This window comes from Canis lupus, chromosome 19, assembly GCF_011100685.1.
Source record: "Canis lupus familiaris isolate Mischka breed German Shepherd chromosome 19, alternate assembly UU_Cfam_GSD_1.0, whole genome shotgun sequence".
Classification (NCBI taxonomy): Eukaryota; Metazoa; Chordata; class Mammalia; order Carnivora; family Canidae; genus Canis; species Canis lupus.
Window position 1 is genome coordinate 51,793,344 of NC_049240.1, and position 21,914 is coordinate 51,815,257.

Genomic DNA, 21,914 nt, shown 5'->3' on the forward strand with positions numbered 1-21,914 from the left:
ATTACTTTTTGGATAAGTTTCAAAAAACAATGTTAAAGAACAGTACTTACTAGACCAAAAAAAAAAATTGTATCTAAAGATAAACCACATGAGTTTATATTTTAGCACACTAACAAACAAAAATGTTCAGGTTTAATTTGCAGCCCAGCTATATTTTTGACATATTCTTGCTTTTCTCAGACTGAATGACTCAAGGACTTAATATTTCTCTGCATTGAATTTTAGCAAATACCCAGATGATTTAATGTAGTTTATACTATTTAAATCTCTTTTTCCAGCCTGAAAGTAATTTTTGATTCTAGAATGCTTTTCTTTTGACATCATATATTTCATAAGTAATGTACTTTGGGCGTCACCTAAAACAAAGAACGAGTTTCTTATCAGCAGGCAGCTTTCCCGTCTAGTGTGTTCATCTGCCTGATTTTAGTAAGCATGTAAGAAAGAATTAATGGAAGCTTCTAGATATTTTTCCAATAGTCATATTTCTTCAATTAGTCTGTATCTTGTCAAAGCTTAATAGCTTGAAAGTTAATAGACATATTGATAAAGTTGTCAGATAAAAGCAAATATTTACAAATTCATTGTTCTAAAAACACATAAGTTAGTATTCATTTGTCTTAGGTTTTATATTTGTTCCTCAAGTAATATAAATATACATGTATTCTATAAAATAATATTTTTATTGACCTTTATATGTATTTTTTCTATTCTCTCTGATTTGAATTATTGAAAAACAAATGGAACATTTAATATTTTTTTTCTGTAGCCTCCTTCAGTCTGGTGTACTACATTATGTAAATTTCTGTTTGGCTTTTTTCTCACAAAGTAGAAATTACTTCATTTTTTCCTGAATATAAAAGTGGTGCTATTTATTGAAAATGTCTATTTTTCTAATAATGTAGACAAAGTTCATATAAGAATGGGCTTTCTGGAAGACATGATATCGCATTTCTTTATTGCTATAGCTGTTTCTACAATAAGAGCAGTATAGACAATACACAGTAACACAGCATAAATCCAAATTCCAAGTCTTTGTTAACCGGTGTGATTGTTTTTTATTGACAAGATCAACTGGAGAACTGCCAAATATTTTATTCCTTTTTTTTACATCATAGACCAGTGTTTTTCAATTTACTCTATCCAGACTTCCTCTTCTATCAAAATTACCTGGGGGTGCTTGATAAAAATACAGATGCCTAACTGCTGTGCTCCAGCTAGCTTCTCAGTCAGAATACCATCAGTCTGGCCTGGACATCTGCATTTTAACAAATGACATGGGTAAATTCTTAAGCCTGCTTCAATTCAGGAACCACTGATGTTCACGATAGCCTGAGTACTGAAAGAGCTTTGTTCCCTGCCTTTGTAGTTGTGTCTCATCCTTCAAAATCCTTTTTGTTTGTTGAAGTATAATTCATATATAACATTCTACTAATTTCAGGTATGCATCATAATGATTTGATATTTGTATATATTGTGAAATGGTCATTACAATGATTCCAGTTAACATTCATCAGCATACCTAGTAACAAATTTTTTTTTCCTTGTGATGAGGACTTTTAAGATCTCTGTTAGCAGCGTTCAAATATGCAGTACCATGTAGTCACTACACTGTGCATTATATTCCCATGACTTACTTATTCTTTTGTATGTACCTTTTGACTCCCTTCACCTATTTGGCCCTCCCCCCCCCAATGCTTCCAGTGATAACCATCAATCTGTTCTCTATATCTATAAGCTTGATTTTTGTTTTGTTTTGCTTTAATTCTGCATATAAGCAAAATCATATAGTGTTTGTCTTTGTCTGACTGATTTTGCTTAGCATAGTGCCCTCTAGGTCCATCTGTGTTGTTGCAAGTGGCAAGATTTTTTTCTTTTATTTCTGAATAGTATCGTGTATATATATATATATATATAACCTTCCTTATTCATCCGTCAATGGACTCCATTAATTTCCATATCTTAGCTATTGTAAATATTATTGTACTGAATATGGGGGTACATATATCTTTTCAAATTAATGTTTTTGTTTTCTTTGGTTAAATATCCAGAAGTGGAATTGTTGGATCATATGGGTGTTCTATTTTTAATTTTCTGAGAAACCTCCATACTGTTTTCCATAATGGCTGTAATAATTTACATTCCCACCAGCAGTGCACAAGAGTCCTCTTTTCTCCACATCATCGTCAACACTTGTTATTTCTTGTCTTTTAGATAACTATTCTAACAAGTATGAGGTGATATCTCATTGTGTTTTTTATTTGCATTTCCCTGATAATTAATAATGTTGAGCATCTTTCCAAATTACTTCTTAATAGTATTATATCGGTATTTTGGCTCTAAATGAAACAACAGCTTAAAGCAAGAAGAAGTAGCCTGAGCTCTGACTTGGTGCTAAATGGTCTGCCCTACACTAGTTTATTGGAGGAAGTTCTCTTCATCCTTTATAGGACGGCTGCCCTGTGTTTGTCAGGCCTGGCGTATAGACAGCACTTGTAAAATCTGTCCTATTCTCACTTGTTATGAGGAGTTTCTGAATTGTTATCTCAATATATTTAAATAAATATTTAGTCCAATATTCACTTATGAGATATTTACAAAGAAAGATTGATTCACTTTCATTTCTTCATTCAATGTAGTTACAAATTGAAGCAGTTTAAAACTAAGTTAAAAACATTCACTGCCAGGGCGCCTGGGTGGCTCAGTCCAATGAGCTTGAGCGTCTGACTCTTGGTTTTGGCTCAGGTCATGATCGAGAGATCAAGCCCCCTGTTATGCTCTGCACTCAATGAGGACTCTGCCGGAGAGTTTCTCTCTCCCTCCCCCCCTCCCCCTGCCCAAGCTGGCACTTGCTCATGCGCGTGCTCTCTCTCTCTCTCTCTCTCTTTCCCCTCCTAAAAATAAATAATTTTTTTAAAATTTACTAACCTTCAACCTCTTATATACTCTATAATTCTCTCCTAGGAGTTATGGTATATTTCTTTTAGTTTTGCATTACTGGGATGTCCTTAGCTCCAGAAACAATATAAGCCACAGACCTTCTGATATCCTTTTGGTTATATAAAGGCCAAAAAGGGTAAAGATAAAAGGCTTCTAACAAATTATTCAGCTCTCACTCCTGTAAGAGTTACTGGATAGAGGGACGGGAGGACAGGTGGGGAGGTGGGGAAGTACTACCTGCATGTTTTAGGGAACTGAAGTTTGACAATCCTATGGGAAAATATTCCTATCTAATCTTTTATTTTTTTAAAGATTTTATTTATTCATGAGAGACACAGAGAGAGAGAGAGAGATAGAGAGAGAGAGGAACAGACTTAACTTAGGCAGAGGGAGAAGCAGGCTCCATGCAGGGAGCCTGACGTGGGATTCGATCCCGGGTCTCCAGATCACATTCTGGGCTGAAGGCAGCGCTAGACCACTCAGCCACCTGAGCTGCCCCCTATCTAATCTTTTAAATTTATGTCCACCTAATCTGTTTTCCATAGGCTTCCGAATCTCCTTTTTAATCCCTGTGATACTAATGTAAAGAAATAAATCACCTCAAGTCAAAAGTCTAGAATTAAGGAAAGTAAACAATACATGAACCAGACTTTTCTGGTTCCCCTACTGATTAAAATAACAAAACAAAAAAGCAACATGGTCTGTGACTGACATCCCTCTTTTCCAAAGACATCTCTAGCCTGATGTCATCTTCACCGATTAGCAGGAAATAGATGGTGAAGCCATAATGAGACAGATTATATACCCAAAAATCAACAGAAAGGAACATACAGCTAATTTCATTCATTCCTATGATTATAAACCAGTGCTTCTAAGTTATTCTAGCTCAAGTTAATCAGACATACCAGATTTGGGGAGCCAATAGCAGATATCTCCTTGTCCAGGACACGGATCTGTTCTCACTTTTATCCTGGTTTGGGAAGTCTGATCTTCTAACCTGAAGTCCACCAACTTTGAAAGGAAAGCCCAGCCTCCTCTTCAAAAAACTGGAGACTGAGCAGATGTTCACGGTGTTCATGTTTAACCCTGACACACCTAAGCCATTAGTAGCAGTGATACAGTACAGTCACAGGAAAGGAAGTTGACAGATGGGGAGTAAGAAGAGGAGTTGAAAATCACTGAGAACATATTATAATTCTGAATTGGAAAGAAAAGGTCATGCTTATAATTTTAAGGTAGAAATTTAGTCAATGGTATTATTCTCGTTTATTGCATATACATTTTACTGCTTTATGTTACAAGTCTGATTTAAGATTTTGCAAATAGCAAACACATTATTGTATCAACAAACACATGAAGTCCTATTCTCGTTTTCTGTCATATTAATTTCACCATGTGGTTAGATAGTTTTTTGCAGTATTATTTTTATCTTTTATTAGGATCAGAATTTTATTAGCTTTTGTAAATAACTTGGGTACCTTTTGCTCTTTTCATGTTCTCTGAAACAACTTACGTGAAATAGGAATTATGTATGTCTTGAAAATTTGGTAGAACCTACCAGCATAACCTGGTCCTGGGGTTTCTTAAGAGAAGTGGTCTTTGGGGCACCTGGCTGTCTCAGTCAGTAAAGCCAGTGAGTTTTGATCTCTAGGTCGTGACTTTGGGTCTCTACACAGGTTGAGGATAGAGTTTACCTAATTAAAAAAAATTAAAAATATTAAAGACAGAGGTAGTCTTTGACTACCACTTTAGTTTCTTTATTACTTATTTGAGTTCTTTATTTCTTTTTGTAATGATAGTGATGTTTCATATTTTCCTGGGAATTTATTCATTTCATCTCTATTTTCAAATATTTTATTTTATTTTAATTCCAGTACAGTTAACCTACAGTGTTATATTAGTTTCAAGCCTACATTACTCAGTGCTCATCACAAGTGCACTCCTTAATACGCATCACCTGTTTCACCTCTCCCCCACCCACTTCCATCTGGCAACTACCAGTTTGTTCTCTATAGGTAAGAGTCTGTTTCTTGGTTTGTCTCTCTCTCTCTCTCTCTCTCACTCACTCGTTTGTTTTGTTTCTTAAATTGCACAAATGAGGGAAATCATATGGTATTGTGTTTCTCTGACTGACTTATTGCACTTAGCATTATACTCTCTAGCTCGATCCATGTTATTGCAAATGGCAAGATTTCATTCTTTTTATGGCTGAATAATATTCCATTCCATTTATATGCCACAGCTTCTTTATCCATCCATCTGTAAATGGACATTGGGCTGAGTATTTTACAGTAAACATATGGGTGCATGTATCCTTTGAATTAGTGTTTTTCTATTTTGAGGATAGATACCAGTAGTGTGGTTACTGCATTGTATGATAGTTCTATCTTTAATTTTTTAAGGACGTTCCATACTACTTTCCAGAGTGTCTCTACCAGTTTGCATTCCACCAACAGTGCAAGAGGGTTCCTTTGTCTCCACATCCTTGCCAATACTTACTGTTTCTTGTGTGTTTGATTTTAGCCATTCAGCAGGTGTGAGGTGATATCTCCTTCTGGTTTTCATTTGCATTTCTCTGATGATAAATGATGTTGAGCATCTTTTCAAGTGTCTATTGGCCATCTGTATGTTTTCTTTGGAGATGTGTCTGTTTCTGTCTTCAGCCCATGTCTCATTTGGATTATTTGTTTTTTGGATGTTGAGTTGTATAAATTCTTTATATATTTCAGATACTAATTCTTTATCTGATAATGTCACTTGCAAATGTCTTCTCCCATTCCATAGGTCACCTTTAGTTTTGTTGATTGTTTCCTTCACTGTAGTAATCAAAACAGTATGGTACTGGCAAAAAAAAAAAAAAAAAAAAAATAGACACATAGATTAACAGAACAGAATAGAAAACCCAGAAATAAACCCACGATTATATGGTCAGTTAATCTTCAACAAAGCAGAAAAGACTATCCATTGGGAAAAAGACAGTGTCTTCAACAAATGATGTTGGGAAAACTGGTCAGCTATATGCAAAAGAATGAAACTGTCCCACTTTCTTATATTGTATACACAACAACTTCAAAATTGGATTAAAGACCTAAACAATGAGATCTGAAACCATAAAAATCCTAGAAGAGAACTCAGGCAGTAATCTCTCTAGCATTGGCCATAGCATTTTTCTAGGCATGTCTCCTGAGGCAAGGAAAACAAAAGCAAAAATAGACTATTGGGACTACACTGAAATAAAAAGTTTCTGCACAGCAAGGGAAGCAATCAACAAAACTATTTTCACATATTTTAATATACAGTTTTTCATAATACCCATTCTTACTTTTTTATCTCTGTAGTGTATACTTATTTACCCCTTTACATTATGTATTTTGTTTGTTTACACATTCTTTTGTCTTATTTCAGTGTTGTCAGAAGTCTGCTTATTAATCTTTTCCAATAATCAGCTTTTGGCTCTGTTTTTCTTGTTATTAGTGTAGTTGTTGTTGATATTGTCCTCTGTATTTTCTGCTTTTATATTTCATTCCTTCTTGTTTCTTTAGGCTTGCTTTGTGGTTCTTTTCCAACTTCTTTAAGTGAATGCTTTTCATTTAATTTTAATCTTTTTTTATTTTTTGATAAATGTATTTGAGCTATAGACTTTCTTCTGACTCCTGTCTTAATACCCATTCTTCCTTTCTTTCTTAAGGTTACTAAGGATTGGATTTTCCCTTCTTGTTGAAAGCAACCCTTTCCACTTTGACTCCTCCATGACTTTGCTTTAGTCCTTGTCCTAGAGTTGGAGTTTAGGATGCAAAGAACAGAAACCCATTCGTGTTAAAAGAAAAGAGGAGTTAATATAAGGACATCAATGAACCATAACTTGAAAGTATCAGATTCAGAAAACCTCTGAGTCTCCTTTAGAGGGTCATGGTCTTTCAGGGAGACTCTGCCTCTCTCCGCACATCTTTGTCCTCTCTTTCTCTAAGAGCTAGCTTCTTCATGCTCTACCTTATCGATGCTTCAGTTAGCCACTCATGGTTTTTATTTTTTCTAAATTTAGCTTTAACATGGGCCATTACTGCTACACATCCTTTTTTTAAAATTTCTCAGTATGGTTGACATACAATGTTACATTAATTTCAGGTGTATAGCTTAGTGATTTGATGAGTTTATACGTTCTGCTGTACTCACAAGTATAGCTGTCTTCTCTCCATTACATTGCTATTACAATATCATTGACTGTAACCCTACGCTGTGCTTCTTATCCTTGTGACTTACTCTTCCACAGCTAAAGGACTGTATCTCCCTCTCTTCTTAACCCATTTTGCCCAATCCCCTCGCCTCTGGCAGCCATTGATTTGTTCTCTGTATTTATATGTCTAATTCTACTTTCTGTTTGATTATTATTTTTTTAGATTCCACTTATGAGTGGAATCATATGGTATTTATCTTTCTCGGACTCATTTTTCTTTTTTTTAAGATTTTATTTATTCATGAGAGACACACAGAGAGAGAGAGGGCAGAGAAGCAGGCATGATGTGGGATTCAATCCTGGGAGCCTGACGTGGGACTCAATCCCGGAACTCCAAGATCACGTGTTGGGCTGAAGGCAGGCGCTAAACCGCTGAGCCACCCAGGGATCCCAACTCATTTTTCTTACCATAATACCCTCTAGGTCCATCCATGTCTCAAATGGCACAATCTTATTCTTTTTATGGCTATGTAATATTCTTTGGGTGTGTGCACATGTGTGTATGTCATGTTTCCCCTATTCGTCTACTGATAGGTACATAGGTTGCTTCCATATCTTGGCTATTGTAAATAATGCTGCAGTAAACATAGGGGTGCATGTATCTTTTCGAATTAGTGTTCATTTTCTTTGGATAAATACCCAGTAGTGGAATTTTGATATCATAAGGTATTTCTATTTTTTTTAATGTTTTGAGGAAACTTCATATTGTTTTCCACATCGTGGAAAACAATTGGCTGTACCAATATACATCCCCATCAACATTGCACAAAGTGTTCTTTTTTCTTCACATCCTCACCAACACTTGCTATTTCTTGTCATTTTGATTTAGTCATTCTAATGGATGTAAGATGGTATCTCATTGTGGCTTTGATTTGCATTTCCCTGATGTTTAGTGATGTTGAACATCTTTTCATGTGTCTGTTAACCATCTATAGATCTTCTTTGGAAAAATGTCTGTTGAGGTCCTCTGACCATTTTTTAATTGGATTGTTTGAGGTTTTTGTGTGTTGAGTGCACTATCCTTTTCTTTTTATTTCACCACCCTTACATCTGACTTTATACTGCTAATCAGTCAATTATTTACATATTTCTTAGTTCATACTCCTAACAGAGAATCCAATTAGCTCAACTCACAGTTTCATAATAGATAACTAACTTATGTGCCTACAATCAGTCAATTACCTGTACTGAGGGGTGAGAAACTATACCATGTTACCTGTGCTCTGAGGAGCAAGGCCTGTGGGCAGGACATTTTTCCTCAGGAATGCATTGGTAGGACAGGTTCCAGCCATCTCTAATAGTCCTCTCATTCTAATATATACAGTTTTACTCCATTAGTTTCTTCTCCTCATACTTTAATTTTATTGACTTTCCCACTCCAAAAAAAATCCTTTTTTTTTTTTTTCAAAAAAAATCCTTTTAATCCTGTTTCCTTCTAGCTACCAACTCATTCTCCTTTTCACCTCATCCGTTGTACTCAAGAGGTTATTATTTGCTGTAGTCATATTCTTTTCTCTCATTAACTTCTCATCCTATTGAAATTGGGCTTCCTTTCTTATCATATTTCTGGAACCACTCTAGCCATGGGCAATAGTAATCTAATTGTCATATCCAGTGGAAAATTTTCAGTCTATATTTCACTGCCTTTTCTTCAACATTTGACGTTCATGGCAACTTTCTTCTATAAATATTCTGTTTTCTTGGTTTCTGTGAATCTACACTTCCTTGGTGCTGCTTATAACCTTTTGACTGTTCTTGCTCTTTTTTCTTTTTGTGGGCTTTTTCTATGCCCCTTTCTTAAAATGTTGATATTCTCCTGATTTCTTATGTACTTACTACTTTTTTTACTCTGTGTTCTCTTCACTTTTATGTTTCAACTACCACATATAAAGTATTGATTCTAAAACTATTTCCAACCTAATTCCCCATAGAACTTCAGATCCATATATCTTTGGATCATCTTTGAGCGTCTCAGAATCAACACATTTCAAAGTCAACATATCCTAAACTGAATTTGTCATCCCCACTCATAAATTTGTTCTCTTGTATTTTTTTTTGTTTTATTTATTACTAAAGATGTTTTATCATTCAGGCAAACTAAAAGTGTGAAAGTCTGCATAGCCCAGGGTTAGAAAACATGACACACATGCTACCATTCCTCCATCTCATGCTTATTACGGACATAGGACTCATGAACACACATGCCAACAGTGCCTCATCCTGTTATGATAATAGGCATATGACTTTCATGCTTATGTGTCCTAATGAGATTGGATGATACTGTAGAATCCTTTTCTACATGGTGTTTCAAGCAACTACTGTCAATCAGTTAGGATTGGTACCTGCTTATTCTCTACCCTGTTCTTTGTGCCTTTTACTGCAAGACTACTTCTAGAGATTTGTTGTCCTCTGTCTTCTGACTGGGTTTGCTCAGAGACATTCACAGAAGATTAGAAAGTGGGTCAAGAGTGATGTTGGGATATTTATTCTTACAGGGATTGCCACAGTTTGGCTGCATTTCTTTACTGAAAGACACAACTCCTGTCAACAACCTCTTCACTTCCAGAAACTGGTTTCTGGCTTAGGGTAATAATAGGTCTCTTGTTGCTAGCGCTGGGTTCTTACAGTATTCCTTGTCAGTTCCCCTAATTCTTTCCCACATCTTTGTAGGTAAAGTTTTCCACAGATTACCCAATTTTAGTGTACTGTTTTCTTTTCTGCCCTGATACAGCGTGTGAATTAAAACCTACTTGCCATCCCTTCCTACGTTCCTTACATTACTATCAGGCCCCACACATCCATATATTTACTAAGACTTGCTTATTTCAGATCCCAAATATTACTCAATTTATCCCTTCTCTCTACTCTTACTCTCAGAATTCTAGTTCAGGCTCTTAATGTCCCTCTGTGAAATAAATATGTGAAATGGAAAAGGATTTATATTGAAGCAAACAATTTAGCAAAGGCTGCCGATCCCTGGCAAGCTGATTACATGGCCTACTTGATTATATTTGGTTTTATTATTCTCTGGTTAATTCATGAATGTCTATCCTGTGGCCCCTGTTCTGTCTTCTAATCCTTATATTTTAAAAGATTACTGATTTTATGGAATCATAATATAGTTATAAAATAGTTAGAACTGATTCTAGTTAAAGTAAGGCTAGCACTTAAGACACAACAGGAAAAAAAAAGACAACAGGAATATGACTTTACAGTCTACCAATGACTAATAAATATTTCTTTTCCTATTTATTTTCTTTTTTTTTTCTTTTTTTTAAAGATTTTATTTATTTATTCATAGAGACAGAGAGAGGCAGAGACACAGGCAGAGGGAGAAGCAGGCTCCATGCAGGGAGCCCTACACGGGACTCGATCAGGGTATCCAGGATCACGCCCTTGGGCTGCAGGCGGCGCTAAACCGCTGCGCCACTGGGCTGCCCTCCTATTTATTTTCTTTATTTTCTATCATTGTTTTCATAGCTCTTGTTTCACAAAGATTTATTTATTCTCATTTTTTTCTATGAATTAAGGAAATTTGATGAATGAAATATGAAAATGCTTCCAGTTTATCAGAAGAATTTCACATTCTGATTTAGGGTAAATATTACTCTCTGATAAGTATGATCTTATTAACCCTTTAACCAACTTCATTGTACAGAAAGACTTAGTGAACTTGCAGTCAGCCAAAAAAAAAAATCTTTTTTATATTATATACTATAAATTATATTTCCTCTATCTTCCATTTAATCTTATTTTGTAAAGTTTCTTTATTTTTTTTTTTTTCAAAATTCCTTTAAGAATTCCTAATTCTGGGGCAGCCCAGGTGGCTCGGTGGTTTAGCACCGCCTTCAGCCCAGGGCGTGATCCTGGAGACCCAGGATCGAATCCGATGTCAGGCTCCTGCATGGAGCCTGCTTCTCCCTCTGTCTGTGCCTCTGCCTCTTCTCTCTCTGTGTCTCTCATGATTAAATAAATAAAATCTTAAAAAAAAAAAATTCCTAGTTCTGTTCTATCGTCATCAACCATTCTTTCAGTGCAGTTTATCTTTAATGGAAAATGTTTACTTGCTAGAACTGCAGAGAAAGCCTTTTGATCTGCCAATAGAGAATTCCAATAAGAGACTGAATTTAAAGATTGAGTCATAAACCTGTAAATAATCATTCAGTGAACAACGAACATATACAGCTTTTGAAATATCTCTGATTTTACCATCTGGTACACAAGATTTCTAGTGATTTTGCCAAATACCTTCTTGAAATCAAAGGTACTAGGTCCAGAGTAGAGCATTTTTTTATATCTGCTAAGCAAGCAATCCTTTCAGAAAGTGATTAAGGTTAGTCTGACATAACTTGTTCCTGGTAAAACTAAACTAGCTCAATTATTACTGTCTTCCTTCCTAAGTACACGTAAACCTATCTGTTCATTAATTCCTTCTAAAAATCTTACAAGGCTAAAAGGCATGATTTAAAGCCTGACTAGCTTATATTTTGAGGTCTCCATGTTATTTTCCTTTTTAAAAAACTAGAAACTGTTTCATTATCTAGTCTTCTAGCATCTCTTCTAGCCTCTATAGTTCTTCAAAATTACCATTATCAAATCAGTCATTTTATCTCCAGATTTCTCTCATTCATTTTTTTTCAGGCAGTTATATACGTCAAGATACAAATAAAGGATCTGTTAAAGCAGGTAAGAAATCTGTTGTTACTTTTTCACCTGTCCAAGATAGTGACTTATTCTTTAATTTTTTTAATCTTGCAATAATTTTAGATTGTAGAAGAGTTGCAAAAATAGTACAGAGCATTCCATATAGCCTTTACCTATCCTCCCGTGATGTTAACACTCTGCATAGTTATCATCCAATTATCAAGACTAAGAAATTAATACTATTAAAATATTATTGGGATCCCTGGGTGGCGCAGCGGTTTGGCGCCTGCCTTTGGCCCAGGGCGCGATCCTGGAGACCCGGGATCGAATCCCACGTCAGGCTCCCGGTGCATGGAGCCTGCTTCTCCCTCTGCCTGTGTCTCTGCGCCTCTCTCTCTCTCTGTGTGTGTGTAACTGTCATAAATAAATAAAAAAAAAAAAAATTAAAAAAAAATAAATAAATAAATAAAATAAAATATTATTAACCAAACCACAGATTTATCCTGATTTCACTTTTTCCATTTATGTACTTTTTCTCCCCAAGATGCAGTCCAGGATCCCACATTACATTTTAGTTGTCATGTCTCTTTAGTCTCCTCCTATCTATAAGAGTTCCTTAGTCTCTCCTTGAGGATTTTCAACACCTTGACTATATTTATTTTTGATGGTTTTATTAAGATATAGTTGACATACAATAACATGTATTTAAGGAATACAACTTGATGTATTAACATACATGAAGCCATCACTACAATCAAGATAATGAACATATCCATAACCACCGAAAGTTTCTTTATATTCATATTTTTAAAGATTTATTTATTTTGAGAGAGAGAGAGAGCACGAGCCCATGAGCCCATGAATGAGGGGAGGGGCAGAGGGAGAGGAGAGAGAGAATCTCAGGCAGACTCCCTGCTGAGTACAGAGCCATCATTAGGGCTTGAGATCATGACCTAAGCAGAAATCAAGAGTCTGACACTTAACGTACTGAGCTACCCAGGTATCCCTCCTTATATATATTTCTAATCCCTACCTCCCTTTTCTTCCTACTCTCCTTGATGTCCCCAGGCAACCACTAAACTGCTGTCACAGTAGATTAGTTTACACTTTCTAGAACTTAATGTAAATGGAAAATACAGTATACATTCTCTTTTCATTTGGCCTCTTTCACTCAAGATAATCATTTTAAGACTTATTCTTGTTTCATAAATCAATAATTCATTTTTTATCCTGAGTTTCATTTCACTTATACATGTATCAAAATTAGTTTATCTATCTGTCCACCTGTGATGGATATTTGGATTGTTTTTAGTTTTGCCTATCACAAATGCCCCTTTTAGCATTCTTGTATTAGTGTTAACAGAATTTACCTTTGTCCACAATTTTATTTTTGATCTATTGTGTCATTATATTCAACTTGTGATTTTTATGGGCAGCATATATTTGGGCTTTGCATTTTTATTTATTGTTCATTTGTTTGCTTGTTTATTACCATTCACAGTATTTTATTGTATTTTATTTTATTTGGACGTTTATCCAAATCTGTTTTTTACTTATTGAAGTATCGTTGATATACAATGTTACATTAGTTTCAGGTGTATGACTTAGTAATTTAACAATTCTGTACCTTATGCTTTGCTCACCACAAATGTAGCTATTACAGTAGCATTAACTGTATTCCTCATGCTGTGCCTTTAATCCTCCTGATTTATTCATTCCATAACTAAAAGCCTGTACTTCTCCCTCCCCTTCACCTCATTTGCCCACCCTTCTCCCCTCTAGTAACTACCAGTTTGTTCTATTTATAAGTGTGTTTCTGCTTCTATTGTGTGTTCATTTGTTTGTTTTTTAGACTCAACATATAAGTGAATCATATGGTATGTGTGTGTGTGTGTGTGTGTGTGTGTGTATATATATATTATATATATATATATATAATATATATATATATATATACATGCCCCTCCCCATTATATATTCTTGCCTCCTTTGTTGTAGATTAATTCGCCATATAAGCAGGAGTTTATGGGGTACCTGGGTAGCTCAGTTGGTTAAGTGTCTGACTCTTGGTTTTGACTCCAGTCAGGATCTCCTCCTTTGTGAGACTGAGCCCCACATTGAGCTCCACACTCAGCGGGGAGTCTCCTTGAAAATTCTCTCCCTCTGCCCCTCCCACCACTCACATATGCATTCTTTCTCTCTCTCTCTTAAATAAATAAATAAATAAATAAATAAATAAATAAATAAATCCTTTAAAAAAATGAGTTTATTTCTGTTCTCTATTTGTTCCACAATCCATGATGTGTTTTGGATATTATAGCTTTACAGTATATCTTAAGATCTGGGATTGTGATATCTCCTGCTTGTTCTTTTACAAGATTACTTTGGTTATTCAGGGTCTTTTGTTATTCCATATAAGCTTAATACTATTTGTTCTAGTTCTGTGAAAAATAGGCTATTGATATTTTGATAGGGATTGCGTTAAATTTGAGATTGCTTTTAATAGAATGGACATTTTAACAATTCTAATTCTTCCACTCATGAGCATGAAATATCTTTCCATCTATTTGTGTCGTCTTCAACTTCATTAATGAACGTTTTATAGTTTTCACAATACAGGTCTTAAAGCTTTCAGAGTAGAGGTTATTTTATTGGTTAAGTTTATTCCTAGGTATTTTATTCTTTTTATTTTATTCGTAGAGGTTACTTTCTTGGTTAAGTTTATTCCTAGGTATTTTATTCTTTTTATTTTATTCCAATTATAAATGAATTTTTTTCTTAATTTCTTATTTCTGGTACTTTGTTACTAGTGCATAGAAATGCAACCACTTTCTGTATATTAATTTTGTATTCTGCAATTTTACTGGTTCATTTATTACTTCGAATAGTTTTTGATGGAGTCTTTAGGGTTTTCTATGTACAGTACTGTATCTGGAAATAGTGACAATTTTACTTCTTTCTCATAAGTTTGGATGCCTTTTATTTCTTTTTACTGTCTAATTGCAGACATAGAATCTGATAACCTCTGCCTTTTAATTTGGTGCCCAGACATTTGTATTTTTATGGTTATTGATATAGTTATATGGTTATTGATATAGTTAAGTTTAAATCTATCATTTTGCTATTTGCCCCATATTTCCCATTTTATATTTGTCCTATCTTTTCTTTGTTCTTGTTCCTCTCTCTTCCTTTTTTTGGATTGAGTACTTTTTATGATTCCCTTTTTTATCACCTTTTTTTTTTTTAATTTTTATTTATTTATGATAGTCACACAGAGAGAGAGAGAGGCAGAGACACAGGCAGAGGGAGAAGTAGGCTCCATGCACCGGGAGCCCGATGTGGGATTCGATCCCGAGTCTCCAGGATCACGCCCCGGGCCAAAGACAGGCGCTAAACCGCTGTGCCACCCAGGGATCCCTTTTATCACCTTTAATGGCTCTTTATAGATACAACTTTTCATTTTGCTATTTATTGGTTATTTAAGATTTGTAGTATACCTGTGTAACTCTCAACCATCTTCCTTCAAGTGATAGTATATTATTTCACTTGTAGTATTAGAACCTTATGATTAGTGTACTTCCATTTCTCCTCTTTTGGATTTTTTTATTTTAAATTTTTAAATTGTCAATTATTAGGGCACCTGTGTGGCTCAGTTGGTTCAGCATCTGCCTTTGGCTTAAGTCAGGATCCCAGGTGCTGGGATTGAGCCCCACATCCAGCTCCCCACTTGACCGGGAGTCTGCTTCTCTTTCTCTCTCTGCCCTTCCTCCCTGCTAGTGTCACTGACTCTCAAATAAATAAATAATCTTAAAAATATAAAAAATAGATTGTCAAATATATTTTTAATTTAAATAAAAGAGTATAAAAAGAAAGAGAGAAAGAAGAAAAGAAAGAAAGAAAAAGAAGAAAGAAAGAGAAAGAAAAGAAAAGAAAAAAAAGAAAAGAAAAGAAAGAGAGAAAGAACATATAAGAAATGTACGTTTCAGGGTGCCTGGGTGACTCAGTCAGTTGAGCGTCTGATTCTTGATCTCAGAGTTGTGAATTCAAACCCCACCTTGGGCTCCACACTGGGCTTGGAAATTACTTAAAGTAAAAAAAGAGAGAGAGAGATGTATGTTTTGTCTTATAATTACTATTTCTAGTGGTCTTTATTACTTTTCTAAGATCTTTGTTTCAATCTGGTATTATTTTGCTTCTTCCTTAAGGACCTTCTTTACCATACTTGTACTGGTGATCTGCTAGTGATAAGTTCTTTCAGCTTTTGTATATCTGAAAGTTTTTATATTACTTTAATTTTCGAAAGATATTTTTGATATTTTGATTTTATTCTAGATTGACAGAGTTGAGGGAATTGTTTAGTACTTTATTTTTTAATTATTTTTTTTTATTGGAGTTCAATTTGCCAACAGATTTTTTTAGTACTTTTTTTTTTTTTTTAAATGACTGGGTTTTTAGTACTTTAAAGGTGAGAGTCCACAGTCTTCTCACATCCATTGTTTTCACTGAAGAATCTACTGTCATCCTTATTTTTGTCTTATGTACATATTTTCCCCCCTCAGGCTGTTTTTAAGACTTCTCTATCTCTGATTTTGAACAATTTGATTATGATGTACCTTAGTATATAGTTTTCTTTATGCTTTTTGTGCTTGGGATTTGTTTTGCTTTTTAAATCTCTGAGTTTAGGGCACCCCTGGTGGCACAGCGGTTTAGCGCCACCTGCGGCCTAGGGTGTGATCCTGGAGTCCCGGGATCCAGTCTGACATCAGGCTCCCTACATGGAGCCTGCTTCTCCCTCTGCCTGTGTCGCTGCCTCTCTCTCTCTCTCTGTCTCTCATGAATAAATAAATAAAATCTTAAAAAATAAATCTCTGAGTTTATAGTTTTTTATCAAATCAGGGAAGATTTCAACCCTTACTTCTTTAAATATTTTTTTGTCCCCCACCCTCTTCCCTCCTTTTGGAGTTTCACTTACACCTATAGTAAGCCGTTTCAATTGCCTCACATATCACTGATACTTTTTTTTTTCAGTCTTTTTTCTTAGATTTTGGATAGTTTCTAATATTATGTCTTTAAGTTTATACTATCTTCTGCAATGTCTGCAATGTCTAATCTTCTGCAATGTTAGTCCCATCCAGTGTATTTTTCATCTCATAAATGATCATTTTCATCTCTGGAATTTCAGTTTTGGTCTTTTTTTTTTTTACTATCTTGCATCTATCTTTCTATTTTTGAACATATGGAATACAATTATTATAACTGTGTTAATGTTCTTACCTGTTAATTCTAAAATCTGTCAGTCTGGATTACTTTTAATTGATTGATATTTTATATATTTATTTTTAAATTTTTATTTATTTTTTTCATGAGAGACACAGAAGGAGAGAGGCAGAGACACAGGCAGGCTCTCCCATGCAGGGAGCCTAATGTGGGACCCAATCCCAGATCCCAGGATTACACCCTGAGCCAAAGGCAGACACCCAACCGCTGAGCCACCCAGGCATCCCAGTTGATTGTTATTTTTAATTGAAATGTTTGCTAATTGTAGATTCATATGCAATTGTGAAGAGTAATAAAGAGAAATTTCCTGTGCTCTTTACCCACGTTTCCCTGATGGTAATACCTTGTAAAACTAGTAAAATATCATAGCCAGAATGTGGTGATACAAAGCACTGATCTTGTTCAGATTTCCCCAATTTTACTTATATTCATTTGTATGCCTGTGTGTTTTCAGATCTGTGCAATTCTATTCCATGTTGAGTTTCTTTCATCCACCACCACAGTCAAGGTACAGTTCCATCCTCACAAGAATCCGTCTTCTTGTCCTTTTATAACTATACTCACTTCTTTTTTTAAAGATATTATTTATTTATTCATGAGAGAAACAGAGAGAGGTAGAGACAGGCAGAGGGAGAAGCTGGCTTCCCACGTGGAGGACTTGATCCCAGGACCTCAGGATCACAACCTGAGCCAATGGCAGATGCTCAACCACTGAGCCACCCAGGTGTCCCTGACCATACTCACTTCTATCTTGCCCCCACCCTACCCCCATCGCTAACCCTGCAACAACTACTCTGTTATCCATTTCTAGAATTTTGTCATTTAAAAAATGCTAAATAAATGGTCTCCTATAGTATATATAACCTTTGGAGACTGGCTTTTTCACTTACTATAATTCCCTAGAAGTTCATCTAAGACTGACTGATTTTTTACCTCACTGTGTGGGGGTTGTTTCAAGCAAGAGGGCAAATGTCACCCCTGTTAGTCCATCTTGACTGAAGCCAAAGACCTCTATGATTTATTCTTAATCAGTTATATTTTTTTCATTTTGACATGAGATTTATTTTTTTATCAAGAAAAAAAATAAAATTAAAATTTAATTTTCTTTTAATTTCATTTTATTATTACAGTTGTTTACCCAAGTATCCCTTAATCTTCCTATTCCAATCATAACTTTAAAAGTACCTATTATATCTCTAGGATTTTTCTAAACTTCACTTTATTCTGGATTTGGTAAACTTTTTTGACAATTTTCTCAGATGCCTTTTCATTTCTCCTTCCCTTGTTTCTACCTTTCTTCCTTCTTTCCAATCAAAAAATATTTATCAAAAGCCTATCATGTGCCAGATGCTATGATAAGCACTGAGGATAATGCCATGAAAATGATAGACAAAGTCCTTGCTCTCTTGCTGAGATTCTAGTGATGAGAGAAAGGCAATAAACATATAAGCTGTAATTTTATTTAAGTTAGGAATATATGCTGTGAAGAAAATAAACAAGATGACATTTTGAGATGCTTTTGGAGCTCAAATATTAGAAGGGTTTTAGAACAAAGAACAGCAACTGCAAAAGCCCAAAGTCAAGAATAAATTTGACATATTCTGGGAACAGAAAAAAAGACATGACTGGAGAGAAACACTTATAAACTATGCTCAGGGAAAGACACTCACAAAATGGGTGTTCAGAGGTCAAATCACACAAGGTCTTGAAGGCTGAATTGGGTTTATGTGCCTTTCCTTTTGCCTTTTATACACAGCTTCTCTATAGCTCAGCAACATAGAAAACTCCCTGTACAACTCCTTGAGCTTCTACAGATTTCTCTCTGTTTTCTTTATCTTTGGGCTTAGGCTGTTTGTATGGTTATGGTCAGAATGTTCTTTTTTTTTTTTTTTTTTTTTTTAATAACTTCAAAACCTTTTTTGCCTTCCTTATAATAGGTGCTTACAATGCACTTTTACCTCTTTGAATACTTTGAACTATGCTTTCCAAAGTCTAAAGTACCTGTGTAACCACTCCCAATGTGCACTTCCTAGGCTATTACAATCCCAAGATAATATGACCCACTTCTCCAATTATTCCAATTGTGCCTATTATTATTCAGTTAAATAGAAAGAAGTCGTTTTAAGAGACGGTTGAGAACAGGCATCCAAAATTTTGTCAGCTTTTATCACAAAGACTTTTAGCAGATTGCTTCTCCCAGTCCATTCTTAGTACAGCTAAAAAGAAGTACCCTCCTAAAGTGCAGTTAGGGTCTTGTCACTCCTCTGCTTAAACTCAACTCCTCAGTTGTTTTCCCACTGCAATTAAAATAAAATAAAATTCAAAACATGACTATGAATAAGATGGCCCTACATGGTTCCTTCCTTGCTTGCTTCTCCAACTTCATCTCATGCTACCCCTCTTCCCTTCCCTCATTACATTCTAGCAACATCAATCTTAACTTCAGTTCTGTAACACACCCAACTCATGCTCAGCTCTGGAGTTTTGCACATGCTGTTTCCTTTGCCTAGAATACTCCCCACCAACCCACCCTCCATTCTTATGGTCAGTTTCTTTCTCATCCTTCACGCCTCTCAAATTTCACCTCCTCAAAGAGGACTTCCCTGGTCTCGAAGGAGATCTCTCCCCACCACCCTACATCCTTGTTTTCTCTTTGGCCCTTGTTTATTTCTTTGATAGCACTTAACATGACCTGCAGTTATTTAAGTATTTGCTTATAGGTTTTTGTTCTGTCACCAACACTACAGTGTAAGCCTCCCAAATGCAGTGTCCCTAGTACCTAGAACTATGTCTGATCTATATAGAAGGCCCTCATGAAGGATTTAAATGATTTCATTTGAGTTGATACTTGATTGAGTTTTTGAATGAGTGAATGAATGAATAAACATATAAGAAAGCAAATCATAAAACTTAGAATAAAATTCACTTTTTAACAAAGATTTTCTTTAAACCAAAGTATTAAAAAGTCCAATGAGGGGGACGCCTGGGTGGCTCAGTGATTCAGCGTCTGCCTTGGGTTCAGGTCATGATCTTGGGGTTCTGAGATCAAGTTCCACATCAGGCTCCCCATAGGGAGCCTGCTTTTCCCTCTGCCTACGTCTTTGCCTCTCTCTCTCTGTGTCTCTCACAAATAAATAAATAAAATCTTTAAAAAATAAAAATTAAAAAATGTAAAGTCCAATGAGGGGAAAAAAAGATATTGGTACTGTAAAAACTCTCATTATCCAAATTACTAATTCACTGTGACCTAGTTACCCTTGTTTATCTATTGATGAACAATGAAAAAGAGTAACATCAACATCATCTCACAACCTGCATTTTTGTTAAATATAATTTCATTTTTAATTGTTTATAGCTTTTTATATTTTGTAAGATTCATGAAAATTTCCAGCAGCTGTCATTTTTTATGTTATATATTAAAATGATTTATATGAATATTTATATATACAAAGTGGATTGAGGAATTTTCTTTAAAAAATAGAACTTCTCTAGTGGTGAACTTGTTTGACAATGTTTCATATAAACCCATGGTTGAAAATATGAAATAGTATGGAATTTTATTGCTTTATTATTCAGCATTAGTCATATAACACAGGTAAATCATAGCATTTGTATTGTAATATCCTGGCATCTTTTTAGTGATTTTATCTTTTGAAGTGTTCATGATTAAAATATAAAAATTACTACTACAGTTGTCTATTGAAGTGTTCATTCTTGAAGCTTTAGAATTACCATTGCAGTCATATTTTCAGATTTATTTATTAATTGTTATTATTAATAGGAAATGGCCTGGTAGTTTGAAGTTTGCATGAGGGTTTCAGGATTATTTTCTTACAAATTTGACAAACTCCTTCTATTTGTCCCTCTTGTTTTTAGTGTAAAAATTCATGGCTGTTTTGTAGTTGCCTGCTATGTTTAATAGATGATTTATTTGTCAACATCTGATTCTAATTTGGGTATCTTTCTGACCAGTATAATGAATCAATAGCTAGTAATACTGCTCAGCTATGTGCTAAATTAATATATGGTCTTAAAGCTTTGTAACCTTTTTTAGATATTTTGTAAGTCGATAGAGACTGATTTATTAGCTGACAGGTTAATCTGAGTCATTAATTTATTAGCTGATGGGTTAATCTGAGTCATTAGAATCCATCTTGAAAATTACAAAAATAAAATTGTTAAAACATATCCTAATTAGAAGTTTAAAAACAAAAAGCTGCAATAAATGGTACCTATGGTTAGAACTAAAAAAAGCTTTATCCTTTGATTCTGCCCCTTTGCCTCTATATTAAATTGCCATGGAAATTTTTTCCTTAACATTAGATTGATACGCCCAGAAATGAAATTGCTCGCATCATCTTATGTCCTCATGTTCCTAAAGCCTCCTAAGCCAACTTTAGTGTTTTAGAGTCCTAGTTAGTCCAGATGCCCAAGAGTTTCTCCCATGCTGAGTATTCTTAAAACTCAGACATAATTCACTGGTATGTTCATTGTATCAAGGTCGCTGTCGTGTTTTCATTCTTGGTCCCAAAAAATTCTTTTACACATTTTAAGTCTTCAAGGAAAAACTTTAAAATTATAAGCTAAAGAATCCTAAGGAAATTTACATAATAAAAACAAACAAAATCAAATGCTTTTATAAAAGAATGCATTCTAGGCTCTTTGCTATAAAATATTAAAGTCCATGTTAATGAACATAGAAAGCCAAGATTTAATATGAGTAATTGGACCTCATACACCTCTATTATGTGTTAAAATTTATTCCTGAGTCAGTTCTTGAAAGTAGAACTTCAGTTTGTGTCCATTGCCAAAAATAAACATA

General features: G+C 34.8%; 1 protein-coding gene across 21 annotated transcripts in view; it reads left to right on the forward strand.

Moving 5' to 3' along the window:
- The window catches only part of MBD5 (methyl-CpG binding domain protein 5), a 226,469-nt gene that overhangs the window by 121,444 nt on the left and 83,111 nt on the right, over nucleotides 1–21,914 (forward strand). For 11 of the 21 annotated variants that reach the window (XM_038565140.1, XM_038565160.1, XM_038565161.1 and 8 more), the window contains 2 exons: nucleotides 11,813–11,857; nucleotides 17,547–17,600. The exons of 5 other annotated variants lie outside the window; for them this stretch is intronic. The gene's annotated coding sequence lies outside the window, so the exon portion shown is untranslated. The remainder of the gene's footprint in view (nucleotides 1–11,812; nucleotides 11,858–17,546; nucleotides 17,601–21,914) is intronic. 5 more of the 21 variants (XM_038565142.1, XM_038565153.1, XM_038565147.1 and 2 more) reach the window with 1 other exon arrangement.